This window comes from Canis aureus, chromosome 33, assembly GCF_053574225.1.
Source record: "Canis aureus isolate CA01 chromosome 33, VMU_Caureus_v.1.0, whole genome shotgun sequence".
Taxonomy (NCBI): domain Eukaryota; kingdom Metazoa; phylum Chordata; class Mammalia; order Carnivora; family Canidae; genus Canis; species Canis aureus.
This window is the reverse complement of record NC_135643.1, coordinates 24,260,379-24,278,480: the sequence shown is the minus strand read 5'-3', so window position 1 is coordinate 24,278,480 and position 18,102 is coordinate 24,260,379. Positions and strand designations below refer to the sequence as shown.

At 37.1% G+C, this 18,102-nt stretch overlaps 1 protein-coding gene and 1 pseudogene across 4 annotated transcripts in view; both read right to left on the bottom strand.

The window, feature by feature from the left end:
* The window catches only part of NFKB1 (nuclear factor kappa B subunit 1), a 119,158-nt gene that overhangs the window by 95,948 nt on the left and 5,108 nt on the right, over positions 1-18,102 (bottom strand). The window lies entirely within an intron of this gene.
* LOC144303768 (SURP and G-patch domain-containing protein 2 pseudogene) lies at positions 7,733-11,256 on the bottom strand (annotated as a pseudogene).

Here is an 18,102-nt window from a genome sequence, read left to right as displayed (position 1 = left end):
ATAAAGGCTATTTATCCAGATAGAGAAATTTTTTGGAGAAAGTGTACTGTAAAGCACAAATACATGTGTACTACATATAATGTGAAATATTCAACTGACATTTATCTTTTTGCTCTGCAATCCTACTCCCAGAAATTTGTACTAAAGAATTAGATGAGCAAGTGTGCAAAAAAAAAAAAAAAATAGTACAAGGATATGCATTGTTGCAAAAAACTGGCAACAATCTAAATGTTCTTTGATAGCAGATGTTTGATTATAATTATGTTACACTTACACCTTATATATTATGTAGCTGTTAAAAATAATTCAGATCCATATATAGTGACATGGAGACTATTACTCCCTAAGTTACACCTTCCTTTTATAATTCTTTTTTTTTTTTTAAAGATTTTATTCATTTATTCATGAGATTGAAAGAGAGAGAGAGAAGCAGAGACACAGGCAGAGGGAGAAGCAGGCTTGATCCCGGGACTCCAGGATCATGCCCTGGGCTGAATGCAGGTGCCAAACCGCTGAGCCACCCAGGGATTCCCCTGTTTTAATCTTCTAACTCATATATGTAATTAGAAATATATGTTTTTAAGGAAAAAAGAGAAAATCAAACGCCATGCTGAACTTAAAAGTTTAACATGTTTAACAATTAATGACATATAGTGAATAAAACATGAAGTATGAGTAAGTGAAAAATTTCTAAACACTACTGGAATCCTTTTCATAATAAATATGATAGAAAAAATTAACTTTAAAGAGGATATTTATTTATATCTTCTGATATTTTGGTTTAGTGATCATGAAAGAAAAATTAATGGTGGGTTTACTTTTCTCAAAATAGCTGTTTTTTTTTTTTAAATCAATATTTATAATCTATCACATTTAGATAGATTTGTATAAACTCACTTTCCATCTTTTTCCACACTTCCATCCATTTTCAGTTCCTTATTGCTTTATTTGGGTACAATGCAACCAATTTAATCAATGTAGAATAGCTACCTCATAAATACAAATACATTGTGGCTGGAGCTGGTATAAGGTTCCTGTTCATAATGGAATACCACTCTAATAGATGGCAGATACATACACAACATTCAAATATTAGCTCATGGGAAGCTTATTAGCATAGCCAGTAGCACACAGTAAATGTTAACCATTTTGTTAGAGCATAATAAATAAGTTAACTTATGGGAAGAGTAATAAAAGACAGTAAGGGTTTTAGGCATTTTGAGAAGAATCAAGTACTTCTCTTTCCTATCCTACATTGTGGGTACATTGCCACATTCTTCTTTATCCCTATCCTTATAACTGTTGAATAAAATGTTTGCATATTTTGCCACTAGGGACATTTGGCAATGTCTGGAGACATTTTTAGCTGTCACACTGGTGGATGGTTCTATTGGCATCTAGTGTGTAGAAGGCAGAGATGCTGCTAAACATCTTGTAATGCACAGGACAGCTCTTTATAATGAAGAAATATCTGACCCCAAATGTCAATAACACAACAAAAGAGAAACCCTGATGAATGCCTTCATACGCCAGTACTTTGGTTCACATGTAAAAAGAACTAAAACTTCACTGATTACCTTCCATAAATCAGGAATTATAGCTAGTGCTTCACAATTTAATTTTCACAATATTTCCTGAGAAATATGGTCCCAGATGAGAAAACAGATTTACAGAGATTAAGTCATTTGCTGAGGTTGACAGAGTAATGCTAGCTAACCTGACTCTACAGACTATGGTTCGTTCATTCACCCAAGAGGCAGATATGATTTTTTTCCTTGACTTACAATTTTATTAATTTTAATACAGCATCTTTGCTCCTGGTCTCCTGCATGTTCAGGTTGGAGTTAGTCTACCTATAGCAGAGCCTGAGAAGGGGAATAGGACTGTGACAACGCATCCAAGTGAGTTCTTCCTGAGACAATAAAATGCGAAGGTGAAAATACCAAACAATCATAGCTCAAGCAATAGTTGCTTTTTATTTTGTTTTGTTTTAAATATCTTCCTTGTTCAATTATAAAGGATAGGAGGAGAATCTAGAGACTTTCTAAAATATGTCCATAGAAAACACCATACTCTCTAATGGTATAATAAAAGTATGTATATCTTTAAGGTATATTGAAATATTCCTTGAATGTTTTCCTCCTTTCATTAATTTAGTCACTCATTAAAAAAATATTTAGGCTTCCTATGTATCAATTACCAAAGAGAGCAAAGTATACAAGAGCGTATTCCCAGAGTCTACAGTTGTGGTAGATTGAAAGCAATGACCAAACATTCTTTGTAACTCCACCCAACAAATGGTAAAATCTATTTCTCCATTCCTTGAATCTTGGAAGGCCTGTAACTTGCTCTGACCAACAGAATGAGATAGAAGTATGATTTTTAAATGCAAGCTTCTAGAGGCCTTGCAACAACCATTCCTGCTCTCTTGGAACTTTGCTGCCATGTGAAGAAGCCCAAGCTAGCCCACTGGAGAATGAGACATGTGGAGCAGAGAGGTCCTACTGGAGGCCCCTCTAGACCAAACAACATCAGATGTTAAACAAAAGTCTTCAGAGATCAGCAGAGCCAGCCCAGACCATACAACCTAGAGAGTCCACCAAATTGAGAGAAATAACAAATGTCTGTGTTTTAATTAGCTTTGTGGTAATTTTTCACACAGCAAAAGCTAACCAATGCAACAGTTTAGTAAGGAGGAAGACAAATAGGCAAAAGCAATCCAACATGGTAAGTGTCACAGGAAAAGGAGAGTGTTTAAGGGCATGGGTTAGTTATCTTGGTAATTGAGTAATTACATTTTCTTTGTTAGGGTCCTATTCAGAACCTACTTCCCAGCCCCCACCCCCCACTTTGTACTCATTTTTGCTGTATTTGCTTATTCACTTCCTAATAAAACAAAGGAAACAAGTTCATTAGCTAAAAATACTGTGATGTAAACAGAAATAAAATTAGCAGTATAAAACCTTCAAAATGTAAATATTTATACATTACATTATACTGCCTATTAGCTTTAGGCAGTGATACCACTAAAAAACAAAATATAATGCTTTTAATACTTTCAACTCTCTAATAACTAATTAATCATTCCTACAGCAATGGCCCTGCTCTTACCTTCCTAATTTCTGCCAATAAATCACTGTCTCAGGTACTCAGGGTCAAAAGTTCTGTCACCTTTTCCTCCTTTCCCTCTCCTTCTCTCACACATATTCAGTAAATAACCGATCTGCTGATTTCTTCCTTGTATTATTTCTTGTATCTGCCCATCCTTTCCATTCCCACTGTTTGTATTTGAGCTTTCACTGCCTCAGTTCTGCATGACAGTAGTAGCCTCCCTACTATTCACCCTTATAAACCCAACAGTCCTCAACCACTCAGCTTATTATATTGCATTAAATCACATTATAAGCATCATCTATTTCTATATCCTAACCAAAATCCTTTATTATAAGCAGACTGAGTTTTGTTCATGGTAGCCTTGCATCCTGAAATGCCATCTCTCTTACTTAAATATTACCTACTCCTCAAGCTTCGACTCAAATCTGACCCCTGCCCAGAAACCCTGTATTTACTCCATAACCTATAGCTCTGCAGTTCACATAAGGGCTATAACACTTATGTGTACTGGTTATTTTACACTTGACAACATACTGCTCTACTACAATTTAACTTTATATAGTTGCCATCTTAAGTGGGTATAAATGCCTAAAAAGTAGATATAAAAGCTTTGCTTTTTTGTATCATCAAATTAGTAAATTGTAAGTACTTTTAAAAATTGATATTGTATTAATAGTAGGAAACACTGTAATTTCAGATTTGTCAAAATGTGGACTCCTGGCTTCAGTCATGACAGAGTAATGATTATTAAACTTGCCTGACTCAACTGTAAAACTATACAAAATACTTGAAGCAATAATAGCAGACACTGGACATGGCAACACTTGAGGTGAGCTCTAAATTCACTTTTTGACAGAGTATGTCCCAAACCATGATACAAGGAAGTAGAATTGAAACAGAGAACAGCAATCCCACTCATCAGGGGTCAGAAATGAGTAATTTACACTGACAAACTGGCTCAGAAATCTGCATACGAGTGACTTCTACTCAACAAATACATATTAAACTGTATTAGTGCAGGACAAGATTCCACCAAGCCTACTAGAAAAACAGCTGCCAGTGATCTAAAAGCTGAACAGAGATTCCATAAGTTTTGGGAACTTATGAGAAACATTGAAGTTCCAATCATCCAGGGCAAAGAGATAAAGAGATATTACTGAACAATCTGAGCATTCACCTGTGACCCCAGAAAGACCATGCTATGGGAATAAGGGGCATACTCTAGAATAAAGGCTACTCTAAACCGAACTTTATAAAACCAGATGATTCACCAGTAAATTTATTGCCTATTACAACAAAACTCAACATTCAATAAAGGAAGACAAAAATACATACTCTACAATGTGGTACCCACAGTGTACTACAAAAAAGCATAAAACATGCAAAGAAGCAAGAAAATATGACTCAAAAGAAAAAAAATGACACAAATTATGGGATTAGCAACCAATGACTTTAAAACTGTTAATAGCAATACGTCTAAGAATATAAAGGAAAAGATGAACATAATAAATGGATAGGGAATCTTGGAAGATAACTGGAAATAAAAAAGAAAAAGAACCTATGGAAAATTCTAAATCAAAATGGGATTTTACTGGGTGACCTGATCAGCATATTAAACACTATAGAGAAAAGGATCAAAAAACTTGAATATTAGTCAATATAAACTATCTAAACTGAAACACAGAGAAAAAAGGCAAAAAGAAATTAAGACACTTTCAGTGACCTATGAGATAATACTAGGTGGTCTTACATATGTGTCATTTAGAGCCCTAGAAAGAGAGAGAGAAAAAATATTTGAAGAAACAATGGCCAAGAATTTTCCAAATTTGGTTTAAAAAAAAAATAACCCATAGATCCAAGAATCTCAAAGATCCCCATGTTGGATAAAGACAAAACCATGTTTAGTCATATCACAACCAAACTGATAAAAATTTATTCTAACGAAAACAATCTTAAAAGCACCCAGGGGACAAGGGGGAATAATGATAAGTATGATGGCTGACTTATCAGAAACAATGATGGAAATGTTGAAAGAAAAAAAAAAAAGATTAGTGTACAGTTCTATACTCAACAAAAATAACCTTTAAAAATTAAGGTAAAATTGACATTTTTCAAATAAACTACAGCTGAGAGAATTCATCCTCAGCAAGCCTGCAGCCTGTTAAAGAAAGTTCTTTATGCTGAAGGGAAATGATACCAGACAGAAATTTGGATTTACATGAAAGAATGGAAAATGCCAAAGATGATGAAAATGTGGGTAGGTATAAGACTTTTTTCTTGCGAGCTATTAAAAAAATATGGTATATTTTGGGTTCTATAACATATGCAGAAGTAAAATGTGTAACAAAAATAGCACAGAGGAAGGGAAAAGGACAAGTGGAAGTATACCACTGTCAAGTTCTTACATTATATATGAAATGTTAAAGTATTAATTTATGGTTGACTCAAGGATGCATACTATAATCCCTAAAGTAACCAGTTTAAAATACAGCCCATAAAGGAGATGAAATGGAATTTAAAAAACAAACTTATTCAAAAGATGCAGGAAGGAGGAAAAAACAAAGAACAGATGGCACAAGTAAATAATAATGACCAAGATGTAGCTTAAGCCCAACAATATCAATAATTATATTAAACGGAAATGGACTAAACAGACCAAAGAAGGTAGAGATGGTCAGACTGGGCAAAAACAAAAACAAGACTCAAGTATATGGTTCTCATAGAAATTAATATTACACTTTAATATTAAAGACTCCAATAGTTTAAAAGTATCAAGATGGAAAGTTATGACAGTTATACCATGGAAATGCTAAATATAAAAAAGCAGGCTATACTAAAATATCAGATACAACAGACTTCAAGAAAGGAAATATTACAAGGGGCAAAAAGAAACATTTCTTAAGAATAAAAGAGTCAATTCATCACAGAGAAATAATGATCTTAACGTGTATGCATATATTCAGAGCTTCAAAATACAAGAAGCAAAAGTGTCAGAATTAAAGGAAGAAACAAATATCTACAATTATAGTTAACATTTTTAACACTCCTCTCTCAGTAACTGATGAAAGCAAATCAATAGAACATCATATTCAGTAGTAAAGATATATAGTAAAGATATAGAAAATGTAGGAACGTCATCATTAAAACTAAGTGCATGTATAGAACACTCCAATGACTGTGGAAGACACATTCTTTTCAAGTGTACATGAAACATTCACGAAGACAGACCATATGTCAGACCATAAAACAAGTCTCAATAAATTTCAAAGAGGTGAAAGGATACAGATATGTTATCTAAACACAATGAAATTAAATTAGAAACCAATAATAGGTATCTTGAAATTAAATTAGAAACCAATAACAGAGAGATACCTAGAAAATTCTCAAACGCATATAGTTAAGTCAAGATGTTAAACTGGGGGAGGAGGGGAACATACCTCTTAAAATCAATAAAACATAGTAAACATAACCTCTTTCCCTGTGTGAGAGCAGCATATAAATTCTTGCTGTATCATGTCCACTGCAACCATGGAGGACAGGGATTTTCTTTAAAAAGATCAGAATGTATTCTAATGTGTTCCATAAGTATCAAACTTTGCCTACGCTTGTATTCTTAATCATAGATGATTAAAGTTTATAGGATCAAAGAGATGTTTTGAACATTTTCTAATCATTTTATAATTAAATGTGATATATATTAAATGGCAGATTCCATTCTAAGTAAATTTTTGTTAATAGTATAGAATAAAATATGGTGAATCTAAATTTGTATAGCTATAGAAGTTCTCTAAAGATTATAGTAAATTAGATAAAACCTTACATGTTATAACTAAAGTCACTTATGAGATATTGCTGACTTCCACTTCCACATAAAAACCAATTCAATAAGTTTTCTCAAGGTTTGAAGTCTTTCATTTAGATGGCATCAGAAAGAGGTTTGATTTACTATAGATTTCTTCGCTAAAAATGAAGTGTGATGGTGGGGGTAGGGAGTGAGGAATGAATAAGTGGAACACAGAGGATTTTTAGGGCAGTGAAAATACTCTTGTATGATATCATAATGATGGATACATGTCATTGTACATTTGTCCAAGACCACAGAACACACAACATAAAGAATGAACCATATACAAACTATGGACTTCGGGTGCTTACAATGTGTCATTGTAGGTTCATCAACTGCAACAAATGTACCACTCCGATGGGAGATGCTGATAACAGGGAGACTATGCATATACAGGGGCAGGGATGTATGGGAAATCTTTGTACCTTACCCTCATTTTGTTGTAAACCTTAAACTGCTCTAAAAAATTAAGACTTAATTTAAAAAAATGGAGTACAACCAAATTTTAATATCATCTCTGGCCTTTGTCTTGAACACCATTTTGGAGAATTTGTATTTTCAGATCAAAGAAGAAGTAGATATCAAAAATTATGAATTAGAGATTAATATTATTTTAATCAGATATAGAAAAAATGATCACGTTCTCTTGAGTATGGCAACTTCAATTTGGATTTTCATTTTTATTAATCTTCACATATTGATAAAAGTATATCCTTTATTATTTATTTATTTATTTATTTATTTATTTATTTATTTATTTATTTAGGGGGGTTTCCTCTACATTTATTGTAACTGCTAAATGATTAACAACATTCACAACTTCTTAGATTAATAAAAAAGAAAAAAAAACCCCAAAAACTTCCATTTTGTAACATCACAAATGTCTTCTAGGTTTTACCAAGGACCAAAAATGCTAAAATTCTCTATATGATTTCCAGTGATGGAAACAAGCCAGAGACAGTAAGCACCCAAAGTGGTGAGTTAGCACTTTCTGGATGCCTGTTGTCCTCATGGAAGAGTCCCTGGAACTATTTGTTGGCCCATTTGTGTCTGTACATCTGCATCATCCTTTGACGGAACACGTGTCTTCCTTGTGCTCCTGCCCGTCAGCACCTAACGCTTCCCCTTCCGATGCAGTTCCCATGCTGACGGGCTCCCTGATGCCCTTCCCACAGGAGCCCAGGCCGTGGCCCTCCTTCCAGCCCATCTTCTGCAGCATCTGGAACCCCAGGTTCTTGTCGGTCAGCTTCTGCTGGGCGAAATCAAAATCCTTGGGTTTCTTCTTTTTGGACATGGGACAACCCCGAGGTCTGTCGTAGGCAATTCGAACTGGTTCATGAACTTTGGGTTCCTGGATGAGACACAGCCTCTCTGGAGCCGGAATCATGCCAACCTTCAAGGACTTGCTACTGACCCTCTTCCGAGGGAAGCAGGCCCCTGAGGTGGCCTGTGATAGGGCAGGTGCACCCGCCGGGCCATCTTCGGCTGCCTCGCTCGGGAGGCCATGGGGGGGAGGGGGGCTGCCCTTATAGCCCTCGGACTTGGCAGCCCCTCCTGGTTGCCTGGAGGCCCCTCTAGGAGTGGAGGCCTCTTCGGTCCCCTCCTCATCCTCATCTTCCTCGTCTTCATCATCCTCCTCAGGCATCACCTCTGGGCTTTCCAACTCAGCCTCATGCTGAGGGGGCTCATCTTCAAACTCTCCTTCCCCTTCCATGGGATCAAGGAGGCTCTCTTGAGAATCAGTGCTCTCACTGGTGTGGAGGTTCAGTGGAGATGATGTAAAACAAATTGATGGCATAGTTCAAATACTTTCTTTCGATAGAATTTGAAGGCTGAACTATTTTGGTCATGGAGAAACCACAAGTCAGGGTTGTCAGTACTGTTTTCTACGCTGAATTGTTCAATTTCTGGTCCCATCTGAGCAACAAATCTGGCCAGTTTCTCTGCAGTCTCCATTGTCTTCATGTCAACGTCAGCAGATGGGCAGGGAGAGGAGGATTGAGGAGCTTCAGAGACTTCCGCTCCTGCTGGCTTGGGGGATACGCCCAAGACTTCTGGGCTGGGGTCCCCAAGAGAGGGTCCAACTGGGTCAGGTGGGCAGTCCTTGACAGTATCATTTCCATCTGGCTGGGACAGCTTTCCCTGCAATGAACCTGGAGCCTGCCGGCCATGGTGTTTCAGTCTGGTGCTTGAGGAGAGGAGGGTCTGGGTTCCAGTGGTTGCTTTCCTCACCTTCCAGCCCAGAAGCCCTTGAGTGTGGAGCAGCTCCCGCTGGAGGCCTGGGAGGAGCCTCTTCTTGAGGCTCCGGATTGTCCAAGCATACAGCATGGCCCAGACCCCACATTCTGCTGCTATTGGCTTTTGATCTGCTCCTGGCAAGGTGTGGCTCATCCGCTGCATTTCTGCCAGCTTCAATTTGTAGTATTTATACTCCAGACTACTGTCATCAGACAAAAACCAGTAAGCAGGGTCCTCCTTGAGAAGAGCTCTCTCTTTGGGAGATAGGCTGCCTCTGACAATGCGAGTGGGACCAGCTGATCGATGGTGTCCACCACCTTGTGATCTGCTCGCTGGGGGACAGCATCATTGAGACCACTCGGAGACTTGGCCTGAATTTTGGGTTTGGTAGGAGGAACAACTTTCTCCTCATCTTGGGTAGGCTCAGGTTCAGCTTTCTTGACCTGAAGTGGACACCCACTGGTGACCAGCCAGGCCTTCAGGTGATCGATGTATTCTCTCCCAAACAGAGTAGAGTCCTCAAAATTTGGAAATGCAGCAGGAGAGGGAGCTATATCTTGGAAGCCAACAGCTTCTAAGATTTTCTCTTGCTGGAAAGAAGAGGCCAAGGAGAAAGTCTGTCCCAAAAGGGCTAAAGACTTCTGGCAGAGAGAATTGGTGGTCTCCAGGGCAACAGCCAAGTCCAGGGGGTTACTGAGGGTTTTCATCTTGACACTCAGCTCATAGGCATTGCAAGCCATGAGCAGGGGTGTGACACTTCAGAAGGCCGTCTTGAAGCCTCATTATGTACTTGTCAAAATGCTTTATGATTTCAAAAAAGCAATTTTTGGTCTTCACAGCACCTTTGTCTAAAAGCATGTTTAAAAACTCATTATCAACTCTGGGTGTTTTCAAAGCAGAGTGCTTTAAAAATTTGATCGTAAAAAAGTAAAAATTTCTGTGCTCTGGTTTTAAGGAGCATTTGAATGAAGCGAGCATTTTAGCACAGGTTTTGGTTTCGAGTTCAAAGAGCGTCTGGAAAAGCTGAGAAAATTTAACATCATCTTTTATGGTGTGGAATCCTGCCCATTTGATATCCCAAATCTTGAAAAAACATCAGACTTATCTATGAGGTCGAAGCTCATCTTTCTTCTGGGAAGCCGAATATCCTTCAGATTGAGCCCCAAAGGGATCTGAGTGGGAAACTGGATATCTTCTGTTCCTGGGTTTGTCCCCAGGGTCACATCAGGACTTGAGGTGGTTTTCTGGATTTGGTTGGTGCCCTGAGTTTTGGGAGTAATATGATTTACAGTGGGTACGTTCTTCGTGCTCACACTTCTTAGTGTGACAAGTTTACCAACTCCCCCTTTAGATGGGAGCAAGCCCTGAGTCTCTCCCTTTCCTAAAAGGGTCCCTTCCTGGTCAACAATGTTTAGACCTCAGCCTCTGCCCTGGACTTGGCCACTGCCCCTGAGCACAGAGTCTGTGTCCCCTGGACGGTCCACGTTGTAATCCCGACTTTTTTTCTTCAAACACTCTTTCTCAATCAGCCTAGAGGAACCAAAGTCCCCAAGCAGTGCAGAAGGACCAAAATTACACTCCTGTGACAAAGGGGATTCTTGAGAAACGGGGTGGCCAAAGTCTTGTTCCCAAGAGCCACGGAGTGCAAATTTCCAATCCTGAGAACGGAAATGTCCCAATTTCCGGTGGCCAAAAACTTGGTCTCGGGAATCAGGGTGGGAAAACTCCAGATCCTGGCCACACTCTTTGCGAATGTAGTTGTCTTCACTTACAGAAGGATTGCTTGATCTGAAGGAAGGTCCTGGAAATACATCACCTCTCAAGCTTTCTCTCCCAGTGTCTCGAGGGTGGGCTATAGATCCAGCCAGAGTGTATCTGCTGTCACTAGGAATGTCATCATACATATCTGCTCTTGCTCTTGGGACTGTCCTTAGAAGATCTTGAGCTTTAAACTGAAGAGCTTCACCTACAGCCTCACCACTGGGGTCCATGTGATATTGGTTAGCTTTTTCTTGCAATACAGCATCAAAAGTCTCCTGTGCAATTCGCCTAGCTGCCATGAGCCGCCCCCCACCCCCAGCTGCCGCCTCACGCTCCTCACCCGCACGGCAGCTGGGGGGGGGGGGGGCTCCTTTATGTTTTAAATGAAAAGGATTAATTATGTGAATCATCAATACTTGCTTGGTTCTACAGATATGGTGACAATTGGTCTGGAGGAAGAAAAGCATTTCCTTGAAGAAATAAGCACAACGGTGACCTTCCAATTGCACATACACATAAATGATGATTTGTAAGCATCAAAATCAGGCCTGATATGGGAAATTTCAGTCCTTAATTTAGTTATGAAGGCATTTCCACATTGACCATTCACAGAGATAAATCCTTCAATTTATGCAGATGTGAATGTATAAAGTGAACAGGAAGAAAAAAATGAACTACATTCTCTTCCATGTCTGATATGGTCTGATGTGAATACTTCTTTCTCCCGTGACTCTTTGTCAGTGACCTTGACTGCTGGGCAATAAAGAATAGTAGAATAAAGTGTGAGTTAATTTACTCACACTCAAAAATGACAAATTAACATGAAAGTGTGATTTGTTTTATATTTTTACTAACATATTTTGTTTAGTGATTAAAGTCTCAAGTGAACTGACCTAAGGGCTTTTAACCACAAGTTCATACTTGTGTGAAGCTCATTATTAGCACCTTGGAGCAATGAATTTATTCAGTCAATTCTCAATTTTATGTAGATGAACTTCTACGTGGACTTATGGACTCAACATGCATAAGGTCCAAAAGTCATTAGTGAAACCTTTTATTTTTATATTTTGTAAGATATTTATTTATTTATTTGACAGAGAGAGACCAAACAAGCAGGGGGAGGGGTAGAGTGAGAGGGAGAAGCAAGCTCCCGTCTGTGCAGGGAAACTATGTGGGGTTCAACCCCAGGATCCTGGGACCCTGACCTGAGCCAAAGGCAGACACACAATGGCTGAGCCACCTGGGCACCCCCAGTGAAACCTTTTATATGACAGTGAAGTAGGGTAGACGGTCCTGAACATGAAGGGACAGAAATAGGTTTTTCAGGGTACTGGTAACATTCTTTCTAGAGCACCACCTAAGATTCACTTTGAGGTAAATCATTAAAGCTGTAGTCTTATGATTAATGCAATCTTTTACTTATGTGATTCTTCAATTTAAAAAAGGCTAATGTAAACAGAAAAATTTTAAAACTGAAAACATGACATGATCTAAGCTCTGCGAAATTATGGATTTCTGTCTTGTTCAGTTTTCCAATGTCTAGTACCTGGCACATGTAAAGGACCCAACATATATTCAAATGAACAATGGCTAAAAAAGAAATCCTACTATGCAAACATAGACGATCTCCTATAAGAAAGCAAAGATTCCCCTACCTTACCTCTCATCTCCAATCCTGCTTTTCAGAGTGACTAACTTTTTAACACTTTTAACTCTCTTTTTGGTTTTCCTGGGTGTTGTTTCCTATTTCCAAATACTATGTTTATGTCTTTTTTCTTCATTTGTCTATTTTAGACATTATGTTCTTGTTCTGACACACTGAACTCACAATACCATCATTTTCCTTTTTTCCTCCTCTAACTATAGCTATAATGAATGAGAAGTTGAACCCATTTAGAATTAAAATACTGAATTTTATATTCAATTTCTGTATCCAGCTTGTCTTCAATTTCTTTGGAGAAATATGAATGTAAGTTCATAGCAGAGATTAATTATTAAGCAAAAGATGCAACCCCAGAAACACCTGAAGCCAGAAAGAAACTAGACTGAGACCATAAATGATAACTAATAACCCCAAAATGAACAGTTCCTTATATTATCATAATGACAAAAATTGTCTTTGTACCTTCCCACATACATTTTTCTTAAGGTGACCTGTCTCAATAAAGCAAGAAAATCTCAAGTCTTCCAAATACTACTACTCTATCAAAGAAACAAATAATTTTAGAACTAGATGGTTTAGTCTAACCCTTTCATTTTTATACACAGAGAAAATGAGACCCAGAGAAGTTAGTTTGCCCAGAGCCACAGAGCTTAATCAATAGCTACCTAGTCAATATCTGCTGACATTCCATCTAGTTATTTACTTACTCATTTAGCAAACTTACCGGGTGCTATGCAAAGAAAAAGTAAGATGAAATACCTGCCCTCAAGATATTTTCTGTCTCGAAAACATAAGAAGTCAAGAGAACACGGATTGGGGGGCACATAACTCTTCATGGAGACGTCAGGGAGAATGGATAGAAGAGAGAGAGAAAGGATGTCTGAACCACCTCTGAAGGTTGAGTAGTTGGCTAGGGAGGAAAGGACACTCCTCACATAGGGAATGTGTATGCAGAGGCATTGAAAATGAGAAAACATAATGGATAAGGAAATGAAAATTGATGTGGATGATTTGAGAAATAGGGGATTGGTGAAGAGCAAGAGTGGGAGGTGAGCTGTGCAGAATCAGCTTGTGAAGACAACAAGAGATTCATTTCAGAAATATAAAGATTATGACAGGGGCAGCCCCGGTGGCACAGTGGGTTTAGCCGCCACCTGCAGCCCGGGGTGTGATCCTGGAGACCGGGGATCAAGTCCCACATCGGGCTCCCTGCATGGAGCCTGCTTCTCCCTCTGCCTGTGTTTCTGCCTCTCTCTCTCTGTGTCTCTTATGAATAAATAAATAAAATCTTAAAAAAATATATAAAGATTATGACATGATCAGACTTGTACTTTAGAAAGCTGACCTTTATGCTGGAATGAAAGATGGAATAGAAGGAGATAATGAATGAATCAGGAGACAATGCAAAAATGAAAGTTATAAATTCAGCGAGGAAGGGATGGATTCTGGGTATGAGGAAGAGGCTGAATTAACAGAACTTGATGATTGGAGGAGATAAGTGAGTATGCATGAAGAATAGTTTCCTAGATTTCTGGCATTAGGAAACTACTGAATGGATCACAGTGGGCTAACATCTGCATTTCTTTTTTTCTTTTTAAGATTTTATTTATTTATTCATGAGAGACACAGAGACAGGCAGAGACATAGGCAGAGGGAGAGGCAGGCTCCCTGTGGGGAGCCTGATGCGAGACTCAATCCCAGGATCACCACCTGAGCCAAAGGCAGATGCTCAACCACTGAGCCATCCAGGTGTTCCTAAAAACTTCATTTCTTAATGTGTGTGTTGGGCTGGGAGGTTGCAATTTGGTAAATGAGGATGACGCTAAATTTGATACTGACATACTGATGGGGATATCTATATGAAGATATTTAAGTGGCTCAGCAATAAAATTATTTTCTGTGGCTTGCCTTGAATGACCGGGTTCCTTCAGTTTAACAAATATTTAGTAAATATAGCACAACTGCCCCCCAAATCATCCATCTTTTTCAACACAGGACTGGACTACCTTTCTAATTCCTATTTGGCTATTACAGTAGACTTTCTAAGAGAAATGGGATACTTTCCCTGACTATCATAAAAAGAACTTGAGCTAAATTATTGTTTAGGTAATGTTTCAAAATAGGAACTATTAAGATGTTCTAAGATGTGCTTGTTAAATTCATTTAAATGACTAAAATGGGAAATTGGGTAAAGACATGAAGAGAAACCATAAAGATATTTTATCAAATGAATGCTATATCATGACATGAGAGCAAGGAAATACATTTAATTGTTAAACACATGCTTTTAAATTTACCAGGTGTACTGAGGTTTCCTTAATCACAACTGATTTCTAAAATATTTTAGGAATGAAGGGGAAATAACCATTGTTTTCAATTAATCAAAAATAGGATAATCCGCAGATGAATGCCTATAAAAATGTTCTTTTTCAATCTCTCTTTTCATTATGGCCTCTCCTTCTCATCCATGGTACAGAGAATTTATTCTTTTCTCTGGAATTCTGATTCATTTTCTAGGTTATTTTTCTTGTTCATATTCAAGTCAGTAATAAAGTTCAAGATCTAATTTTATAGAGAACACTCCCACTAAGTCCTTACCTATGCTTTCATTATCCTTGATTGTGACCAAATCTTTGAGACTTATAGGTTTAAAACACACACATACACACAAATACTTAACTTACATACCTTACTATATGTTAACTTCATAATGAATGAATTAAATAATATAGTATGGGATTCGCTCTGGTTTTGGTTCATTTTATCCATCTCCAACAAAAAGTATTTTCCTAGGCTTCCTGGTTCGCTTGAAATCAGCAGTGTGAATACATTTTATAAAATAATCTTTTCTAGGCACCTGGGTGGCTCAGCTGCTTAAGCATCTGACTCTTGATTTTGGCTCAGGTCATGATCTCCAGGTTGTGAGATCCAGCCCTGCATCAAGCTCCGTACTGGACATGGAGCCTGCTTAAGATGCCCTCTCTCTCTCCCTTTGCCCCACTGCACACCCCCTCCATTAAAAAAAAAAAATATATATATATATATATATATATATATTTATATATTCTTTTTGACTGCCTAGATTCTATATTAAATTTTAATTTTATATAAACCAATGGTTTTGTGTATTCCCTCAAGTACTTCTCTGAATATCCAACAGAACTGAAAACATCCAGTTTATTTTTTTTTAAATCTAGTTTAATTTTTATTCTTTATCTTCTTCATGTTTCTTCCTACTCTAAATTTCCTCTGTATAAACAGCCATTCATACTCCTTCCAACCTTTTTGTATTACCTTTAACTTTCTAAGCCATGAAAATGCTTATATTATTGAGAAAGCATTACACAAAATGCTATAAATTGTAAGGGATTCTTTTCCTTTCACCTCACCACTATACCTAGCCCCTATTTAAAAGAAAAAAAAAATATTGAAGTTTATAAACCAGGTCTTAATGATCAAACACCAATAAATGCTTAAATCCTAAAAAAACAACCTTATAATTAAGAACTAGCAGACAAATTCTTCAACTATCAATAAGATTTGAGGAATTCAAGTTAAAACATTAAAAAAATAGTCATTCTCTCCATTCCTAAAATTCGTGTCTTGGAAGGCATATTTTCTAAGACAATCAAGTAACTTCTTCTCACTATTTGAATGAATTGCAGGTGTGGACACAGGACCAATAGGCAGGTAGACTGATTAGGGAGTCCGTCATCATTTTTTTCTTCTTTCATGCTTGATATATGTTAGAATTGATTTCTGGAGATAAAAACTGACTTCTGGAGGGAGAGATATGTCCTGACATTGAAATAAAGTGTAATATGTTCAGTCCAAATCACATGATAAACAATAATAACAAGTTTTTTAAATGACTGCTATATTGACAAAATTCATTATAGCAACTGAATGTTTTTAAATGTTAAATGCTTTCTATAGAGGTGTGTTTAACTTTATGCAGGTTTTGTATTTTTTTAGTTGAAGTTAGAAAAAAGACACTTGCCTACAAATACTCATATCAAAAGCCTTAAACCTAAGAAAAATCCAGAGCTTTATTTTTCAGGATGGAATATATGAATTGTCCATAGATTTTTGACTAATACAGTAAACCTAAGGACATTAGTTTTGTGTTTTTGTTTATGCTTCTCTTTATGCCTAGGAGCTGTAGACTGAGCTGATTATGTAATGGAACACAGCAGAATGTATCCTTCTCTGCAACTTCTTGCAGGGAAACTTCAGGCAAGGTAGTTGGATTATTTTATTATTTTAACTTACAAATTGCTGCTGGGAGTAGTTTTCAACAATAACAGCTTTACAGTGGACTTACATATAAGTAAACATTTAGTTTCTTTTGCAGTTTGTTGGCAACAATAAAAATGATTACACATATCAATATTTGTAAACAACTTTTAAATTTAATTTTTAAAACCTGAAAGTATGTTGGTAAGTGATTCAAAGACAGGTGAGTGTCAGAACCAGAATTAGGTGGGCAGCAAAACACAGTGGACCAAAATCAGCAATTTCCAATAAAATGGTTCTAACTCTCCCTGGGGTCAGGACACCAGGACTGGGAGTGCTGGCATTGTATTCTTTTCTGGTCTGGATGGTAGATTTCATAAATTGTGTCCACAGACAATACATGGTTAGATTTAGAGTTTTAAGGACAGTTTTCTGAAAATGCTACAAGTGAAAAATAATCAGCCAAACCCTGACATGAGGAGGTCCTGGGTATTGCAAAATCACTAAAGTATGAAAGTGGAAAATACAATAAACCTTACTAACTGCCTGCTTCTTCCTAAGATTTCCTGCTAGTAACTATTTCCCCTCAGTTTTTTATAGGTGGTAAGTATTTAATTCTGGATGGCTTAACTTATTTTGTTTTTACTTTTTAATTGATTAATTTAGATAGGCTTTAACAAAGCTTTGGATTACAAAGAAGTGCATGTAGCATTGTTTCCTTTTTTAGATACTAATGTTGAAATTACAGTTTCAATGGAGAAATTCTAGAGTAGCCAAAAAAGTCAAATTTATTTACTTGCTTAGGCACCTTTTATCATTTCAATTACTTTATTACCCTGCTTCATAAGTGCCTCTAAAACCTGGAAACTAAAAGCCATTTTCTTTTCCAGTTCATAAACTCCCTTTCAGAATGAAATGCTTTCCTTTTGAAAGGCACTGGGTACTTTTTATTAAGCTCCTTGTTCTAGTAAACTTCAAGTAATCTTTAGATAAGAATATAATATCTAGGAAGCCATAACTAGATTTTGGTTTCTTTCTTCCCTAAAGGCAAGGCAAAATAGTGTAATTTTTGTTCCTTGCAGAAAACAGCTGTCTTATTTTTGAACAAAGAAAACTTATGCCATTCCTTCACTCAAAAAATAGTTATTGATGACCTACTAGGTACCAACAAATACAATGCTGAATGTCAGATATTTCTTTGTCAGTGTAAATTAGATATGATCTCTTTTTGGCTGGAACTATAGGA